This window comes from Dipteris shenzhenensis, chromosome 4 (genome assembly GCF_047967505.1).
Source record: "Dipteris shenzhenensis isolate YYH24624 ecotype China chromosome 4, Dip_SZ_1.0, whole genome shotgun sequence".
NCBI classification, from domain to species: domain Eukaryota; kingdom Viridiplantae; phylum Streptophyta; class Polypodiopsida; order Gleicheniales; family Dipteridaceae; genus Dipteris; species Dipteris shenzhenensis.
This window is the reverse complement of record NC_141599.1, coordinates 15,099,867-15,118,321: the sequence shown is the minus strand read 5'-3', so window position 1 is coordinate 15,118,321 and position 18,455 is coordinate 15,099,867. Positions and strand designations below refer to the sequence as shown.

The 18,455-nt window shown below is 44.8% G+C and overlaps 1 protein-coding gene across 1 annotated transcript in view; it reads right to left on the bottom strand.

Annotated features, from left to right (window-relative positions):
- LOC147902509 (peroxisomal fatty acid beta-oxidation multifunctional protein AIM1-like) overlaps positions 1 to 18,455 on the bottom strand; it is a 101,928-nt gene that overhangs the window by 69,827 nt on the left and 13,646 nt on the right. The window lies entirely within an intron of this gene.

The window sequence follows — 18,455 nt, the reverse complement described above, 5'->3', positions numbered from 1 at the left end:
TTAATGCTTGAAAACAAAAACCATACAAGTCAGCCATGAGCTAGCAATCACAAAGCTCAAGGATGAGATCTTTACTACTAGCAAATCCCTGGTCCAAACACTCATGAACTAGGCTGACAAAGTGGAGTCGCCTCAGAATAGCATTAGAGCAAAAGGCGCACGCAGAAGCACAGAACGTCAAGACTCAGGAGAACTACAAGTGCTAGATCCAAACATTACACTATCTCTTGGCATAGGAACGGGCATTGACGGTGTCCCTTCAAGACCAAAGGCGCCGACCGGCCACCCTCAAGCCTGGTGCACCCCGAAAACTGTCGAAAGCCATAGCAAGCTTGTGCAAACATCTATCGTGATTTTCTTGCAGGGTATTGTAGCTTGCTCTTTGGACTTCCAACAATCTTTCAAAAAAACAACCCTCACCGTGGCTACTGCAAATTGCTCCACCGTGGTGGCTGGAACTTGCTCCACCGTGGCGGCTCTCTGCATCCTTCTTGGCCTAGGAAGCTGCCTCGTTATCTTCTCCACCCCGGCTGCTCTTTGCCCCATCCTTCCTGGCCTTGAAGCTCTCTTGCAGTTCCTGCATCACCTTTCTGGTTTCTGCATTCTCCCTTTTCAGCTCCTCCATCATCTGGTCTTGTCTTTGGAATGTCAGCGTCAAAGATGCGGACCTAGTGATAACCGCTCTTAAGGTCTATCTTTGAAAAATACTTAGCACCATTTAAGCGTTCTAAGATATACTCTATGCGAGGCATGGGAAATTTATTGCTGATGGTGATTTTGTCGAGTTCCCTGTAGTCGACTGTAGAACATGAAGCCAAGTTGATTGTGTTTTATTGTGTTCTACTAGGAGTTCTAGTAGAGTCTTATGTGTGAGTGCCACGTGTCATATTGGGAGATATCCCATATACACTTTGGTATTCTAGCATGTGTCCTACCCTATATATGATTGTACTTGTGTGTCACATCTATACACATCAAAGAGTCTACATCAAGCTTTATCAATGTGAGTCTTTCTAGTTTGGTTTATTGCTCATTTCCATTTCCTTTCCCTTTCATTATGTTTCCATTTGAGTATTATCCTCTCTCTCCCTCTCCCTCTCCCTCTCCACCATGTTCCTTCATGTGGTATCAGAGCCATCCTTCCTCCTCCCTTTCTTTCTTCCTCCATCCTTCTTTCTCCTAGTCCTTTCCCTCTTTCCTCTTGGAAGGCATTCCTTCTTCCTTCACCCTTAGCCTCTCCATGAGCTGATGATCTACATCGACTTTGGAGCTGTTTTTGTGGAGTTGCTACATAATTTGTGGCAGATTTCAGCCGCGACTATCAGCCTCAAGTTTGCTGCAGATTTGTGCTTAGACTTGGAGCAACTTGGTCACCATTGTTGTGGGCATTAGTGGGCGTCTTCGTAGAGGAAAAGACAGCTCCTTTTTTGCTCAAAAGCAACCCGTTTTTTGCTCAAAGACAGCTCGTTTTGGTTGTTTTGGGGGCGAATCTGTGAAGGGAATAGTTGCTTACTGTTGTCGAGACGTTTCTACTACTGGTCGCCCTAAAACAACCTCATTTGGAGCCCTTTTTTGAAGAAACAACCTACTTGAAGAGTGTTATTGCTGCTGCTATTCTCACCTCAAGAATGCTGCCATCTGTCCCGACTGCAACATGAGCTGCTGCCTCGCTATTCCAACTAGTCCGATGCCTTTTCTTGACTGTTTTTTGCCCCGACTGCAAGCTAAGCTGCTGCTACAACCCATACTATTCTAGCCTTTGCTCTGAGCTCACACTTCAGCCGAATTGTGGGATTTGGCAATAAAATTATCAATTCCAAAGTGTTCTTAGATAGGAATTCTTTAAGCTCCATATGAAGCATGAAGATTCTCTTAATGCTCATTTGAATCATATGGAATCCCTCATCACCCAACTTGCTGCTTTAAAGGCCCCTGTTGGGGAAGATGAGTAGATGATCAGGTGGCTGTCCTCCTTTTCCAGCATTGAGGATATTCCTCAGTTTCGTGATATCATACGCTTCGAGTAGCATGGGATATGTCATTTGATGAAATGGTTGCAATGCTTCTCGATCATGAACGAAGGCACAAAGATGACCATGAGGAGCAGGTATTATATTCCAAGGGCAAGAATCCATTCAAACCTTTCAAATGTACGTATTGTAAGAAGCTTGGCCATACAGAGGACCGTTGTTTTCAAAAGCTTGCCAAACAACAATCCAAGGAGCATGCTAACTTGGTTGCAGCTGCCACTAGTGAAGAAGAAGAAGATGACACTCCGACACCAACTTTTGCTCTCACTGCTCATCTCCGAAATCTATCCATCCCTCAGAAGGTAGATAAGGATGACGAATGTGTCTTCTAAAATATGTCCATGAGCTTCATATATATGGGTACGCTGCCCAAGATAACCCCCAAAAATTGAATGTAATAATCTCTTTGAGTCAAAAAAGGTTCTCAACCTTGGATAGTCCTCCTAAAATGATGTTTTTGCTATCTATGGTGTGTGGCTACATGTCACCCTGTTTTGGAGCCAAGAGGGGTGTATTGTGGGAGCCATGTATTGGCTTTGATAGGGTCTCTTCATCAGGCCTAGCCGAGTTCCAGGATGTTGGTGTATTCCTAGACCTATGAGATGGTCATGTAGCCATGCTGAGATGTGAGCCTCTGAGTCATGTTGAGTCTCAAGGCATGAGAGTGTTTGGATCAACCTCTGAACACGCTCAGACTTTAGCCTCTAAATTACATGGGATGCACAGATTAGTAGTCCATTGTCATGTTCTATTCCATTCCAATAGTCCCTCACCTTTCCTTTATGGGGGGGTGTTAGAACATGAAGTCAAGTTGAGTGTGTTTTAGTGTGTTCTACTAGGAGTTCTAGTAGAGTCTTATGTGTGAGTGCCACGTGTCATATTGGGAGATATCCCATATCTGGTCAAGCTCCAATGTAGAAGCTTCCGCCACATGCTCTCCAAAACCGGGGCAATCTGATACTCTGCTGTAATGTCAATCCATACCTAGCGTCCCAAATATCTCGTTGTCCACCCCTGAAGGATCCACTGAAAACCAAAGGCTGCACCGCAATCTCGAACCTCCTAGACCTCGTCCATCCTTGTGAAGAAGCCGATCAATTTGGTCCAATTGATCCAAGCCCTGAAGGCGTCGCAGTAGATAGACAAAGCTTCTCTGATTACCTCTAGGCTCGATGCTTAAGCCTCCATATACAGCGCCGTGTCACTTGCAAACTCTGAGTCCAAGAGCTCCTCCTCCTGCCAGATCGGAAGTCTCATCTCTGTCAATCCCGCGGCTTGGGATCGTAGGACATGGCCGAGTGCCTCAGCTATAAAGAGGAAGAGGAAAGGGGCAAGGAGGCAGCCCTATCATACCGAACGGGAAAGAGATAGTGTGGCCGCCAATGAGCATTTGGCTAGAGCTGCCTGCGTACAGTGCTGAAACCCCCCAGATCCATCGGTCTGAGAAGCCTAATCGGCACATAGTGCCCTCTAGAAAGGACCATTCCACCCTATCATAAGCCTTCTCACAATCCAAGTGAAGGGGGGCTGTGACTCCTCCTTGGCCCAATCTATGGCCTCCCAGAAGGTGAAAATATTGTCCAAGATGTTGCGTTCCTGAACAAAGCATGTCTACATATCGTGAATGATGTCAGAGATGAGGATGCAACCGCAAGCTCAAGACCTTGGCTAAGATCTTGTATGAGGTGTCAAGAAGGGTGATCGGCCTCTACTGGTGAATATCAAACCATCTCCTCCCTTTGGGATTAAGAAAATCCAACCCTGGCTCTAAGAGTGAGGGAGTGAGAGTCAAAGTCGAAGATCTTCTAACAAGCCTGCCTCAACAGGGTGACAATAAGCTCAAAAAAACTCCGAAAGGAGATGGAAGTTAGACCGTCCTCCCCAGGGCACTTTTGGGGAGGGATGGCCTTGAAGGCCTTGAAGGCACTTCTGGGGAGGGATGGCCTTGAAGGCCTCCCACAGCTCTGTTGGAATGGTCACCTCCCCATCTGTAAGTCCCCATGGGAGCGGTGAACCTAGGCAGAAAAGATAAGGGAGGGGGCTGCCACATGGGCAGCACCTCACAGGGAAAGGACAGCACATCAGCCTGTCAAAGGCACCTCAAGGGCTGTCTGTACGGGCTGGAACAGGCCCCGAATAGTGGTGGACAGGTGGCGCAACTGTACGGCTGCAGTATGGCTGTATGGCGGGGGTCTAAGGGCAGGCATAAGGCCTGCAAACAGGCCTGCAATAGGCGTAGGAATGGGCAAAGGCAGCAGCCCAAAAGGGGCTGCCAAAGACCCTTATAAAGGGCTGGTTGGACCAGCCAACCAGGTCGGCCAGACTGGTTGGCCAGGATGAGGCTGTCTAGTTAGTCCATTCAAAGGGGCCTTGTGCCCTATAAAAGGAACACTTCCACGCCCTCATTCATCATCACTGGGAGCAGCAGTGGGGAGCAGACAGCAGCAGCAGAAAGCCTACCCTTGGACCTACACACAGGAGGAGAAGGAGGCTAACATAGAGCTGCAGACTGAGCTCAAGGTGCTTCCCACCTAGGCTGGCTTCCGGACAACAAGGTGGAAGGAATCTAGACAGAGAGTCTACATATGCTCGAGGTGGAGCACGCGGGCTCAAAGATCTAGAAGTGTCAGGCTTGTAGTAGAAGGACCTTTTGGTATTGTATCCTGTCCTACTTTGTGGACGGACGGAAATATAAAGAGTTCCTTCTATATTTGTCTATGAGCATTGTCTATTTACTAGCTTGCACATCTATGCACATAAGTTAAGAAGTTTGTGATTCCACACCCCACATCACACTGTGTGAGCTCCTGGGCATTACTATCAGTCTTCCGTTGTGCGTACCCTCTGTTGGTTGATTTCTAACAAGCTCCTCATGTTACGCTCAAGTTGAGGCAACATGACCTCGGATGGGGGTCAGTCGACATTTTCCTTTAAAGGATCAATGTTTGTATTATATTTGTTTGGGCTTCACGTAAATGATAAAAAAGGAATCAAGGTCAAGGTCCTTTGTGAGGGTGACATGGCACAGACTAGGTGGATCTAAGGCTAAGGGGTCTAAATGCGGTAAATGTGCCAAGGGGCAAATTATTTTAATGTTATCCCAAGAGAGGGGTAAATGGTGCATTCAGGAGGCACCCTAAATTGAGGACATGTGGCATACTAGATCCATCTAGGGAATTGGGGCTTGGTGGGTTTTGCAAGCAGGAGCTATTCACATGTGAGATTTTTTTTCATGAGAACTAGCGACCACCGAGGTTGGCTGGGAGGAAAGGGTGTGTGCCTATGCCCGTGATTTACAGAGAAAGTTAGGCATTAATAGTTTATATGCGTAATATTTTGGTATCAGAGCGGGTTATTGGGAAAAGGGGGATTATAGATGAACGGATTACGAGAGGTTTTGGGCCAGGAAGCCACGTGACCATGAGCTGAATTCAAGAAACACAGCTGCTAGCTGAATGCGAGCAAACATTCGGTAGCTGTGATGCGATACATTCTTCAGCTGCGACGATGCTACTAATAACTTTGTGTCGAATTTTCATCGAACGATAACCTGAAGCGATTTCGGACCTTCGAGAGTCAAAGAACCAGAGAGAGAGGATCATACCAACCTGAAAGCCGATGCTTCCCTGGATGATTTGAACGTTGTTACCCTCCAAGCTCGAACAATCAATTCGCAGGATATCAAAGTGGCGCACGTGCTGGTTTGCGGGTGGTTACCTTCAGAGCTCTTTGGCATCGCGGGGGACTAGCTGTTGTTATATTTTGGTATTAGATGGAGCGCACGTCCTATTAAGCGGACGGGGGATTTCCTGCTTGCATATTATGATAGGCAGGAGACTGCTTGTCGAAGTCCTAGTCTACGTATTTGTAGAGCTGGGTGTTGTGTTTACTGCTACGACATGGTTACTTTGCATGTAGCGTCCAGAACAGATACTCACAGAGATTAGGTGAAGGAGATCTCGAGAGAGAGGCGACCGTCTGAACGTTTGTATTGACAGAGGCCACGTCATCCAAGGCCTTTGGACCTTGAGGGGGAAAAAAAAAACACATCATCACCCTCTCTTGATCGAAGTGCTTTGTTTGTTGGTACGTGAGCTTGAGGAAAGGGTAGGCAGTCCCGCATGTTCGTGGTCACAAGGCTGGTCATAAATACGTATTGGGGTGGCTTGCAGGGACTCATTAATTTTCCTTAGGATTTGAGGTTTCTGAGATTGCAGGAGTTTCCCTAGCATAGGGAAAAGCAGTTTTGGTTTGCAGTTTGATCTATGTCTGGTTAGCTGTAATTTTGGGAGTTGGACTTTCGATTGTAGATACAATTCAGGTGTGTAAAATAAAAAATAAAAAATACACACACCCATCGACCTAAATGAAAGTAGAAGAAGAAGCTTCTAGGGTGGATCCCGTAGAGTCGGAAGTCCGGCCGACCCCGCAGATGTCGCGCCCAGCAGGCCATACACTATTTGGTAGAATTGCATTATTGGAGGATGCCTTGCAACAGATTTTAGCGCAACAGTTACAAGCAAATGTAGGGCAATCCGAGCTTAGGAAAATGGTCCATAGTATGTTTACTAGACCATCTCGTGAAGAGAAAGGTAAAGCTCCAATGGAGCTTGAATCCAGTGTTCATACGGTCAAGCCTAGGAGGGCTAAGGTGCCTAATATTGGCAATTATAGGCCAGAAAAGTATTATGGTCGGATGTTTGACTGTAGTTCCGATATCATAGAGACCTGGTTACACAAATGGGATGAGGCCTTCGCCATTTGTGAAATCAGGAATGATGTGAAGAAAATCCGCGAGGCCACCCATATGTTTAATGAGACAATGGATCGGTGGTGGATAAAACAGCAAAAAGATGGAGTGGCATCCACTACTTGGGAGGGGTTTAAAAAAGAATTTAGAAAACACTTCTTACCTCCTGACGAAGCATCCCGAGCTTGGGATCAGTATCGAAACCTTCGTCAAAGAAATTTATCACTGGCGGAATACACTAATAAGTTCAGCGAAAGTGTAATGAAAGTTTATGAGCCTCTACCTCAGTCAATCCAAGTAAAAGATTTTATCCTTGGATTGAATGATCGGATCAAGATGGAAGTTCAAGCTAAGTATGCGAACACGCTAGATGAAGCAATTCCCAAAGCCCTGAACTATGAGGATGCCAAAGGGAATAGACCAAGTGGGTTTGTGTAGGTTGGGACTCGGTATGAGTGCCTGAAGAAAACTGGGTTTAAGAAGAAGTGGATTAGCAAAGGGAGTGCCTCACAGCCTAGTGATCAAGCCAAGCAGGCAAAGCCAGTTGAGACTCCTAAACCAAGTACCACCATTGGAATGAAAAGAAAAGTAACACCAATGGCAGCCCGGGCTTAGTCGAAGTCTTCTTTGAACCCAGAGCAAAGAGAAAAAGCGAGGAGAGAAGGCTTGTGTTTTGGATGCCTTCAGCCTCATCAGTGGAAAGATTGTCCACGAAACAAGGATCGTCGGATGGCTGAGATGGTGATCACAGAATGCGATGTGGAAATGGAGGGAAGTCCCAGAGCAGAACAGAGATGCAGATTCAGCTAGCGGGATCTTCTCAAAGGTCAGTGCCTGTTTTATTATGTGTGTCTGTTGCTAAGCTAGTAACTAGTGCACCTGATAATGTCCTGTCAAAGCCCGCAGCAACGGGCTATACAGCCTTTAACGATACGGAGTTAATTAAGATGAAGGGACAAGTAGCTAATCATGACGTCATTGTGCTATTTGACTCAGCGTCAACGCACAATGTAATTAACTCCAAGCTTGTAAAGAGGCTGAAATTAAAGACTAGCCCATCTGACTATGCGTATACAGTTAGAACGGCAGACGGAAGTTCAACTGAAGTATGGGACCAAAGGGTTACCCAGTTGGAACTTCGAATTCAGGACTATACTAAGAAGCTTGATTTTGAAATGACAAAGCTTGCTCATGCTAACATAGCCCTAGGTAAGGCTTGGCATTCTAGAAAGAATCCAGCCATAGATTAGAAAAAGCACATTTATCAATTCAAGATGAATCATGTGTTGTATGTCTAACGAGGTGAAAAAGATATACCTCAAGGACCGTTGGTTTTCATAATGGAAGTTCAAAAAGCTCAAGAAGAGTTTTTGTTTCTTTGTATAGCATCGGTAGAGCCGATTGATGGTTCTTTGGCTAGCACTGATGTTATCCAAAATGGAGAGAGGGCCAAGCTCGCTGATCAAATAGCATAGGAGTTCTCTGATTGTTTTAGGGATGAGTAACCTTATGGGTTACCTCCAAAGCGGAATGTTCAGCATAAGATTGAACTAATCCCGGGGGCAGAACCTGTAAATAGACCTCCCTATAGGTTAAGTTTTACCGAAGAAGCGGAGGTACGAAGACAACTCGAAGAATACCTCAAGCTGGGGCAGATTCAACCCAGTTTCTCGCCTTTTGCTTCGCCAGTGATATTAAGAAAAAAGAAAGATGATACTTTTCGCCTTTGTATAGATTACAGAGCATTGAATAATATCACTAGTAAGCACAGGTATCCGATGGCTCGGTTCGATGATTTGCTAGATGCATTACATGGGGCCGTAATTTTTAGTAAGATAGATCTTAAATGTGGCTACCATCACATCCGTATTAGAGCCGAGGATGTGCATAAAACCGCTTTTAGAAGCAGGTTTGGACATTATGAGTTTTTGGTAATGCCGTTTGGACTTAACGATTTACTACGTCCGTATATCGTGAAGTTTGTAGTACATTTTATTGACGATATTCTTGTGTTCAGCAAAAGTATTGCTGAGCATCACGAACACTTAAGAATAGTGTTCAATACTTTGAGAAAAGCTAGTCTTTATGTAAATAAAATGAAAACTGTATTGTGTGTGGTAAGACTTGAATATTTAAGATTCATTATTACTCCTGAGGGGGTAGAAATGGATCCAAAGAAAGTGGCTGCGATACTGACTTGGCCTATCCCTCAGAGTTTGACCGCTTTGCGATCATTCTTGGGATTTGTCCACTTTTATCGAAGGCATATCAAAGGATATTCCAAAATAGTATCGCCATTGATTGATCTGACCTCAGATAAAGTACCTTTGATATGGGGACAGAATCAACAGGAGAGTTTTAATACCATAAAACAAGCTGTGGTCTCAAGACCGGTGTTAAAAATAGTTGATCCCTAGAAACCGTTTTTCCTTGAAACCGATGCAGGTGGCATTGCGGTAGGAGCAGTTCTCCTTCAAGAGGAGAGGCCAGTAGCCTTTGAAAGCAAGAAGCTTTCTCCCTCTCAACGAAATTGGCCAACTCATGAATTAGAGTTGTATGCTGTTGTCCATGCTTTGAAAACATGGAGACATTATTTGTTTGGGTCATAGTTTTATGTTGATGTTGATCATGATACTCTGAAACATTTTTGTAAACAACCTGACTTCAGAGGCTGCCAAGCTAGGTGGGCAGAACTCATGCAGGAGTTTAACTTGACGATTTGGTACCGAAGAGGGAAGGATAATAAAGTTGCTGATGCGTTGTCATGCATTATGCATAATATGAGTTTCACGGTATTAGATGTAAGATTTGGGGAGAGAGAGAGCAAGAGAGTGAGCTGAGAGCTGAAAGCTTGAAAGCTTAGTTGCAATAGAAGAGTATATGAGTGTACAACTGAAAGAGTGAGAGATAAGGTTTTGTCCTAGTGACAAAACCTTAGTAGTCACTAACCATAGTTAGTGGACTAACTGCGGTTAGGGGGAAAAACCTCTTAAAGAGGGAAAAGTGCCCCTAACTAGCTTATTAAATTACATTGGTCACTGCTGAATTATATCTATAATTCTAACACCCCCCTGCACTGCCAATGTCATGTACAAGGCTGATTAATCACCAAACAGATATAAGTTCAGGGCACTGCGAAATGCCTTAAACTTTTCACGTGGTAATGCTTTGGTGAAAATATCTGCAACATTGTCATGTGTGGACACAAAGATCATACTGATCTCTCCTGCATGCAACTTCTCTCTGACATAGTGATAGTGAACCTCAATGTGCTTCGTGCGAGCATGAAACACTGGATTCTTTGCCACTGCAATGGCACTCTGACTATTAGTGAGAAATAGAGAAGGACCCTCCAATGACAGATGAAGATCAGCAAATAGACATCGCAGCCAGACAAAAGCTGCTCTGTACTCAGCTTCACATGATGAGGTAGCCACTGTAGATTGTTTCTTGTTCAGCCAAGAAATGCAAGCTTTACCCAAAAAGAAACAATTGCCACTAGTGGACTGCCTAGTGTCATAATCACCAGGCCAATCTGAATCACTGTAGGCATGCATTTGCAAGTCACCCCCCCTGGGAAATAACAAGCCAAAAGACTTCGTGCCCTGCAAATAATGGAAGATGCGCTTAACTGCCTACCAATGTATAGTTTTTGGGCTGTGCATGTACCTGCTCACCAGAGATACTGCAAACTGAATATCAAGTCTAGTGTTGCAAAGATATATGAGGCATCCAACAGCCTGACTATAAAATGTGGCATCAACTAATTCTCCTGCATCATGCATTGTGCGTTTTAGCCCCGGCTCCATAGGAGTGGCTATGGGCTTACAATCATGCATGTTAAATCTGTCCAAAAGTTTCTGCACATACTTGGACTGAGACATAACAATGCCATGTCTCTCTTGAGAGAAATGGATCCCCAAATAAAAGTGAAGCACCCCCAAATCTGACATGTCAAAGTTGGTCTGCAAATCAGCTTTGAAATCTGCAATATTATCTTCATTGGACCCTGTGAGCAGTAAGTCATCGACATAAAGAAGGATGACTAAAATTTCCCCCCCATCCATCTTGATGTAGAGGGTGCTCTCAATAGGACTATTGTGCAGCCCCTTGCTGGTCAAAAAGGCATGAATCTTGGCATACCATGCACGAGGGGCCTGTTTCAGCCCATACAAAGCTTTGTTTAGCTTGCATACTTGAAGTGCATTTGCTGTAATTTCAAAGCCTAGAGGTTGTTTGACATAAACCTCTTCCAACAAGTCTCCGTTTAGGAAGGTTGTTTTAATGTCCAACTAATGAACATTCCACTCAAAATGTGCAGCCATTGCAATAACACATCGGATGGTGGTCATCCGGGATGTAGGAGCAAAAGTCTCCTCATAATCTATGCCCTTTTTCTGAGCATAGCCTTTAGCAACCAGCCTTGCCTTGTATCTGTCAATGGAGCCATCTGGCTTCCGTTTCACCTTGAAAACCCATCGTGTACCAATGGCATGTTTACTTGGTGGCAAGTCTATGACATCCCAAGTCTGATTTTTCTTAATGGACTGCAATTCATCGTGCATGGCATTCATCCAATGCACATTGTCCTTTGCTTCTTCGAATGTTGCAGGCTCTTCCTCATCGAGAAGAGTACCTGCATAAGCTGATTCCACTGAATTAGCACCTTCCATGTGCCTTACTGCACTGCGAGTCCTGCCAGGTAATGGAGCATCAATCTTACTCTCCCTGAGAGTCTGTAACAGCCAGTTTGGGACTGTTTTTGCTGCATGTATGTCTGCAATTTCTTGCTGAACTACCTGTTCCACTACCTGTGGAGGTGGCAAGACATCCTGTGGCTGAACTGGAGCATCGGGAGGTGGCTGTAAATTCTGATTTGCATCAGAAATATTAGCAGGGGAACCCAAGGCAATGGGTAGCATCCCCTCAAAAACATCCTCTGAAGAAGAAGGCATGTGAAATTCAGCCTGAGTGTGAGCTGAATTTTCTGCAAATATCACATCTCTACTGACAATGATCTTGCGTGTAGCAAGATTGTAGAGACGGTACCCCTTGCTTTCTACGCTGTACCCAACAAATATGCACTTAATTGCCTTATCTGACAACTTGTGCCGAAATTCAACTGGCACATGAGCATATGCAAGGCATCCAAAGACTCGGAAATGATCCACTGAAGGCTTTCTCCCATTCCAGACCTCATAGGGAGTTTTTGTTTTCAAAGCCTTAGTGGGAGCCCGATTTAAGATGTAGTTGGCACACATTAGACCTTCAAGCCAGAATTTGTGAGGCATGTGTTTGCTTTTCAGCATACATCTGTCCATCTCCATAAGAGTTCTATTTTTCCTCTCAACTTTGCCATTTTGCTGAGGGGTCAGCCTCACTGTGAGCTGATGCACAATACCCTTGCCTTTCAGAAATGCATCAAAATCTGCAGACAAGTATTCCCCACCTCTATCTGTGCGCAATGTCTGTATCTTGAGTCCGGTTTCATTTTCAACCATGGCTGAAAAGTGTTTAAACACCATGAACACTTCTGATTTGCGCTTCAGCCCAAAAACCCAAGTGAAATTGGAGTAATCATCAATAAAAGTAACAAAGTAGAGATGACCACCCAATGATGGAGTCCTCACGGGACCACAGACATCACTGTGTATAAGCTGTAATTTCCGGACAGCTTTAACTGAACCATCCTTTTTGAAGGGGAATCTATGCATCTTGCCTAAAATGCACCCTTCACAGGCATGTGGAGGAGGTATCTCAAAAGGTGGCAATGCATCAACCATAGAGTGCTTCTGAAGCGTCATCAAGCTATTGTAATGCATGTGGCCATATCGGGCATGCCATAATTCTGCATTCTGCATGGCAGCAGTAGGAGTAGAAACTGCAAGAGCATGGGCTGCTCTTTTCTCAAAAAGATCAAGCTGAAAAGGCCCACCCAGCAGAGTACCAGATAATCTCAAGGCATAATCATTTTCTCTGTCTCGGACAGCACATTTGTCATCCTCAAAGATGACCTAAAATCCAGCCCTGTTAAGAGTGGACACTGAAAGGAGATTCTTGGTGATACCAGGCACATACAAGACATCTGAAAGTCTGAAAACTGAGCCATCAATGGCAGTAAGCTCAACTTCTCCTGTACCACGTACTGAATATGACGAGTTGTTGGCACAAGTTACTTTCTTACCAACGGGAGGTGGATGCAAGGAAGTAAAGAGACACTTCCTAGAAGTGATATGTTTGGAGGCACCGCTGTCAAAATACCAAGTATTCAGTGTTTCATTGACACTGAAAGCTGATGCATCCGTGGAAGGATCATAACTGCAAGTCAGAAAGGCATATGTATCATCACTACAAGTGGCTGTACTATGCGGAGCAGCCAGCCTAGAATCTGAAATGCAAGATAAAAAGGCATAATCCTGTCCAACAAAGTTGGCTGAAGCATCCCCACTGTCAGATGCATGAGGAGCTGAATCTGAAACAGCCATACCGGAGCTGTTTTTCTTCTCTTTTGCAAGCCTTTTCCTGCATTCTGCAATGTGATGACCTGGCTTTTTGCAGTAATGACAAAAACCCTTCTTCTTGGGCTTACTTGCATCATTTTTAGCCTTTTGTGAAGGCTGTCCTGACCCACTGGAAGGCTGATTTACTGATGTCTTTGCTTGTCCCTTTGTTTTTGACTTGAACTTTGAGAGCATAGCTTGTTCACCTGCACGTGAAGCCAAGTTTTTCCTGGTCTGCTCTTCCTGAAGCAGAAGCCCTATCAACTCATGAAAAGTGAGAGGATTTGCACCCCCCCTCAATGATAAGTTCAGCGAGGTATGAAAGCTGAGATAAGACTCAGGAAGAGAATTCAGAGTGGTGGTAATCATCTCTGAATCAGGAATAATGTTCAATAATTGCTCTCTGAGATCCTGTAGCTTTGTGAGGTGGACTGACATGGAGTCACCCTCTTCCATATGTGTATTACTTAACTCTCTTTTCAAGAAAGATACCCTTGCATCATTCCGGGCTGCATACATGCTTTCTAAGATATCCCACGCTGCCTTCGAGGTCTTACACGACCGGATATGCGGAATGATAAATCTTTTCACTAAAAGAGAGATGCATGACAAAGCTAAGGCATCCCGAGAATCCCATCTCTTCTACTCTGGAGTAGTGGCTATAGCTGCACCAACAACTTGTCCTGCAACTGCACCCTGTGCACGACCTCTTCCACCTCCTTGCTGGGGAGGGGTATTAGGTGCTATACCTGCTGGTCGGATCTCACCCCCATTCACATAATTCCATAAATTGCGAGAAATCAGAATGTTGCGTACCATAAAACTCTAGAGGGAGTAGTTGGTACCATCCAACTTGTCTTCCTGTGAAAGACCACCGAACTGGAAATCATTCTGATTTTGCTGGGCCATTTCTGAGAAAGAGATTTTAGCAGATACAAAACTGAATTCCCTTACTGGGAATGAAATGCACAACTCCCAAAAAACACAGCCAAGCACTGGCTGTAAATGCAACTCAGATTTCTGCACTTGCACTGTCAGAAATCTCTCCAAGCATCAAAAACTCTCCAGAATCTGCCAAAAGTGCTGCAAAACACTTCAAGAAAGGCAGTATGAACTGAAATCTCCAAAATTGCTCTCCCAACACAAAAGCCCCAAAATAGGCCTGAAATTGCAACCAGAAAGGGGCAAATTGATCAAAAGCCCCAAATGTTGCAAGAATTGCGCTCTGTCTGCAAAAGCCCCAAATTTCACTGCGAAATTGCAGTGTAATCACAAAATCCCCAAATTTTTGCAAGAAATTGTACTGCAAAACCGAAAGCCCCAAATTTCAAGCTTGAAATTGCAACCAGAAAGGAGCAAAAGCACAGAAAGCCCCAAATTTTGCAATCTCAGCAGAAAGCCCCAAATTTTTGGCTAACCCTCTGAATCTGCCTGCAATGTCTGCTTCACAAGCAACTATGAACCCGAAAGTACCCAAATGACTGCAAATGTCTACACAAATACCACCAGATCTGCAAATGTTGCAGAAGAATTGCAAGAATGCCTACCAAGGATCACCGGTAGATGAAGGAAACCCTGTACGGATCTGCAGGTACAGATCTGCAGGTACGGATTTTTGTGACTGGACTGTACAGTCGTGGACTGTACGGTCGTACGGAGACACACGTGCCGACGAGCAAGTACGGATGTACGGACGAGCAGATTCGGAATGTACGGCGAAGTACAGATGTACGGTGCAGATACGTATGACGACCTGTACAGAAGCAGGACCTGTACGGAAGCAGGTACGACGATGTACGGAATATGACGCAGGAGTGCCGTACGACGTGTACCAACAGCTGGTCGACCGCACGATCTACAGACACCCACTGTACAGGCAGGTAGCGAACAGGAGACGGACGTGCAATAGACCTGTACGGACACCTGCAACACAAGAGTTGTACGGAACAACAGCTACCCAACGTGCTTCGGGAAATGGGCGTACGGCAGTACGGACGAACTGCCAGCGGAAGGTACAAACTAGCAGCGATGATACGTGCATGTACAAATTCCGTGCAATCGTACGGACTGTACGGACAAGCAAGTACGTGGGCTTGAGCTTTGGATTGCTTCGAGCTGTACGGAATGCTACAAGCGTACGGACGGGATGTAGCAGCAGGAGCACGAACTATACGGGCACCAGGAGCTTGGGTTGGAGGCAAGAGCTCAACGAGGCTCTGATACCAAATGTAAGATTTGGGGAGAGAGAGAGCAAGAGAGTGAGCTGAGAGCTGAAAGCTTGAAAGCTTAGTTGCAATAGAAGAGTATATGAGTGTACAACTGAAAGAGTGAGAGATAAGGTTTTGTCCTAGTGACAAAACCTTAGTAGTCACTAACCATAGTTAGTGGACTCAATACGGTTAGGGGGAAAAACCTCTTAGAGAGGGAAAAGTGCCCCTAACTAGCTTATTAAATTACATTGGTCACTGCTGAATTATATCTATAATTCTAACATTAGAGAGTGCTCTAATGACCGAGATTAGAGAAACTCAAAAGGTGGACGAGTTCGTCCACAACCTGGCCTCAGGTCATGTATTCAAACCCGGGGAAAAGGATGACCTGGCATCCTGAAAAGGCCAAACTTATGCAAGATATACCATAAGAGATGGTATGCTGAAAAGAAATGGCAAGATAGTAGTACCTAATCAAAATGATCTCAGGCAAAGAGTCATTCAACAATGCCATGATAGCCCATGTGCGGGACATCCAGGAGTCGAGAAAACGTATGATCTCATGAAGCGAGATTTCTTTTGGCCGAAAATGAAGAAACATATTCATGAATATGTGACACTTTGTTTTTCGTGTCAGGTAAGTAAGGCAGAGCGGGTGAAGCCACCCGGACTTTTACAGCCTTTGGAAATACCACTAGGTAGACTGTATGTTTGTATAAATTGAGTGCTTGCATATGCTCTTGATGTACCTCATGCTCTGGATTCCACAGGATGTACATGAGAGGATAACTCATCTATGTGGGTCCTACAAGATGGCCATGGGGAGCATCTTGTCTATCTGAGCATGTATGTTTGTTGTTTGTGGAAGGATGCATGGTTGTGTTTTTGAACTAACTGAGGCTTTGAGCTTCTGCTTGCTTAAAGACTTTTGCTACAGGTTCTAATGGAACAAGGCAAAAAGTTCGGTGCAAACGGGGATGTTTGCAATGTTTCAAGAGGGGGGTCTATCGCGAGGACGTGAATTTCTAAGCTTTAGGAATTTATGGTGACTACCCTAGCCTCTAACTGGTTGAAACGGTTCAAAGGACACTTCAGTGCAATCAATTCCATCGGCCACGGCAAGGGACTGAAGGTTAGAGAGCGGTCGAAATCCCTTTAGCTAAAAATAGCCCCAGGAGCCACGTTTGGTAAGCTGGCTTGTGGGACAAGGCAAAAAGTTGAAATTTGCTTTGAGGCTTGTACAGGGAGAGGCAAGTCACAGGCTGGGAAAGTGCTCCAAGGCTATTCTGTCACATCGCCTTGCTGATTTTTGACTACTAGGACAATCTGTGGACTGTTGGTGGGCTGCCAAAAGCTCAAAATCGAATTTCATTTTTGTGCCAGGAGCCTTCAGATCAGTTCCATTTTGCTGCATGCCTGCTGTTCATGCTTTCCTAGAGTCCCAAATCTGATTCGGACTTCTTCCAGGAGCCTTCCACGCTAGGCTTCTATCAAACCTTACCCACCACTCAAAGTGTGCATCCTGTATAACATCATCATTTTTTGCTCTCTCCAATCAGTATTTCTTTATCATTTATTCAAAAGGTATACTAATACAAGAAAAGCATTGTTGGGCATCAGCCCGAAATTGAATAATCCATTCACGGGCACTTCCGTCCTGCTATACAATCACAGAAAGGCATCCAAGTTCATTGCAATATCCCATGACAGCGTTTCTTCTGATTTTGGCTGATAGTTCTAACCTGGCAGCTCTGATACCCTTCAAGGGAGTCCTGGTAGGAAAGAAATCAGCCAAGTTTGTCCCAGCAGCTTTGATACCCTTCAAGGGAGTCCTGGCAAGACAAAGACCAGCAAAACAACCAACCTGGCTGTTCCTGACACACAGAAAGGCTAGCTGCAACAAGGCAATAGGATATGAAGATTCTGAGCCAACAGGAAAGCTTTTGGGAAGCAATCGACTGATCTAAAGGCTCTAGGAACCTTGAAACAGCAACAAGCAAAAAGGCAAATCTATCTGGTGTAGTTCTCAAGCAGTCTGGTAGTCAAAATCAGTAGCGACATCCTTGGAAGAGGTGAAAAGCAACAAAAACGATTTCCTTCTGGCACCCCTCAGGCCCCTGGTAGTCTCCTCCTATCTACTCTCCCTCCTCCTTCCTCCTACTTGCAGCCTACTCTCTCTCTCTCTCTCTCTCTCTCTCTCTCTCTCTCTCTCTCTACAGGAGAGCCACCATGGCACCTAGATATGTCTTCTGAGTCCTTATCTGAGACTGAGTCTCGCAATTGGCCACTAGTTCTAGACTTGGAGTTTACATGTTTTGTATTTCTGATTTTTAGTCTAGTATAGCTTTCAGCAAAGGGTCTTAGTGCGCCCTTTTCCTCAGCCCTTTGTGGCTTGTATGAGTATGTGTCACATAAGATGAGACCACAAACTGTAGAAATAGCTGTCCATTTTTTTGCCAATTTTGAAAGCCTCAATGTCAAGCCATCGTCCTACCATGCACAAGAACCCCGCATACATTGCAGACTTTAATATACAGACATGCTATGCATCCTTGAGCCTCTCGCTAACACCATAGATACATATGGTGGTCACTGGTCAGATCAACAATCCCATATATATGCTCACTAATGTCCCATTATGGCACCTCCACTCTTGACCACCTCCACTCAATTGGAGGTTTCCTAGCTTGTGTTTCCACTTAAATTTTATCTAGGAGAATCTTGAAAAGTGTGACAAAATGCCTTCACGTTGCTTTTGCTGATGATGTTTTGCCACATCAAGATCCTCCTTGAACTCCATTTACATGGGCTGCAGCAATATCCACCTGTACAGGATCTACCCGACTTTCTAATTGTACCTCCTTTCCAACTATAAGAAAATCCACATTTTTCCTCAATCTCAATAGTTTGTGGTTTGAACTACAACTTTGTCACTTGCAAGCTCTTGTCCTGCCTAATTTAGAAT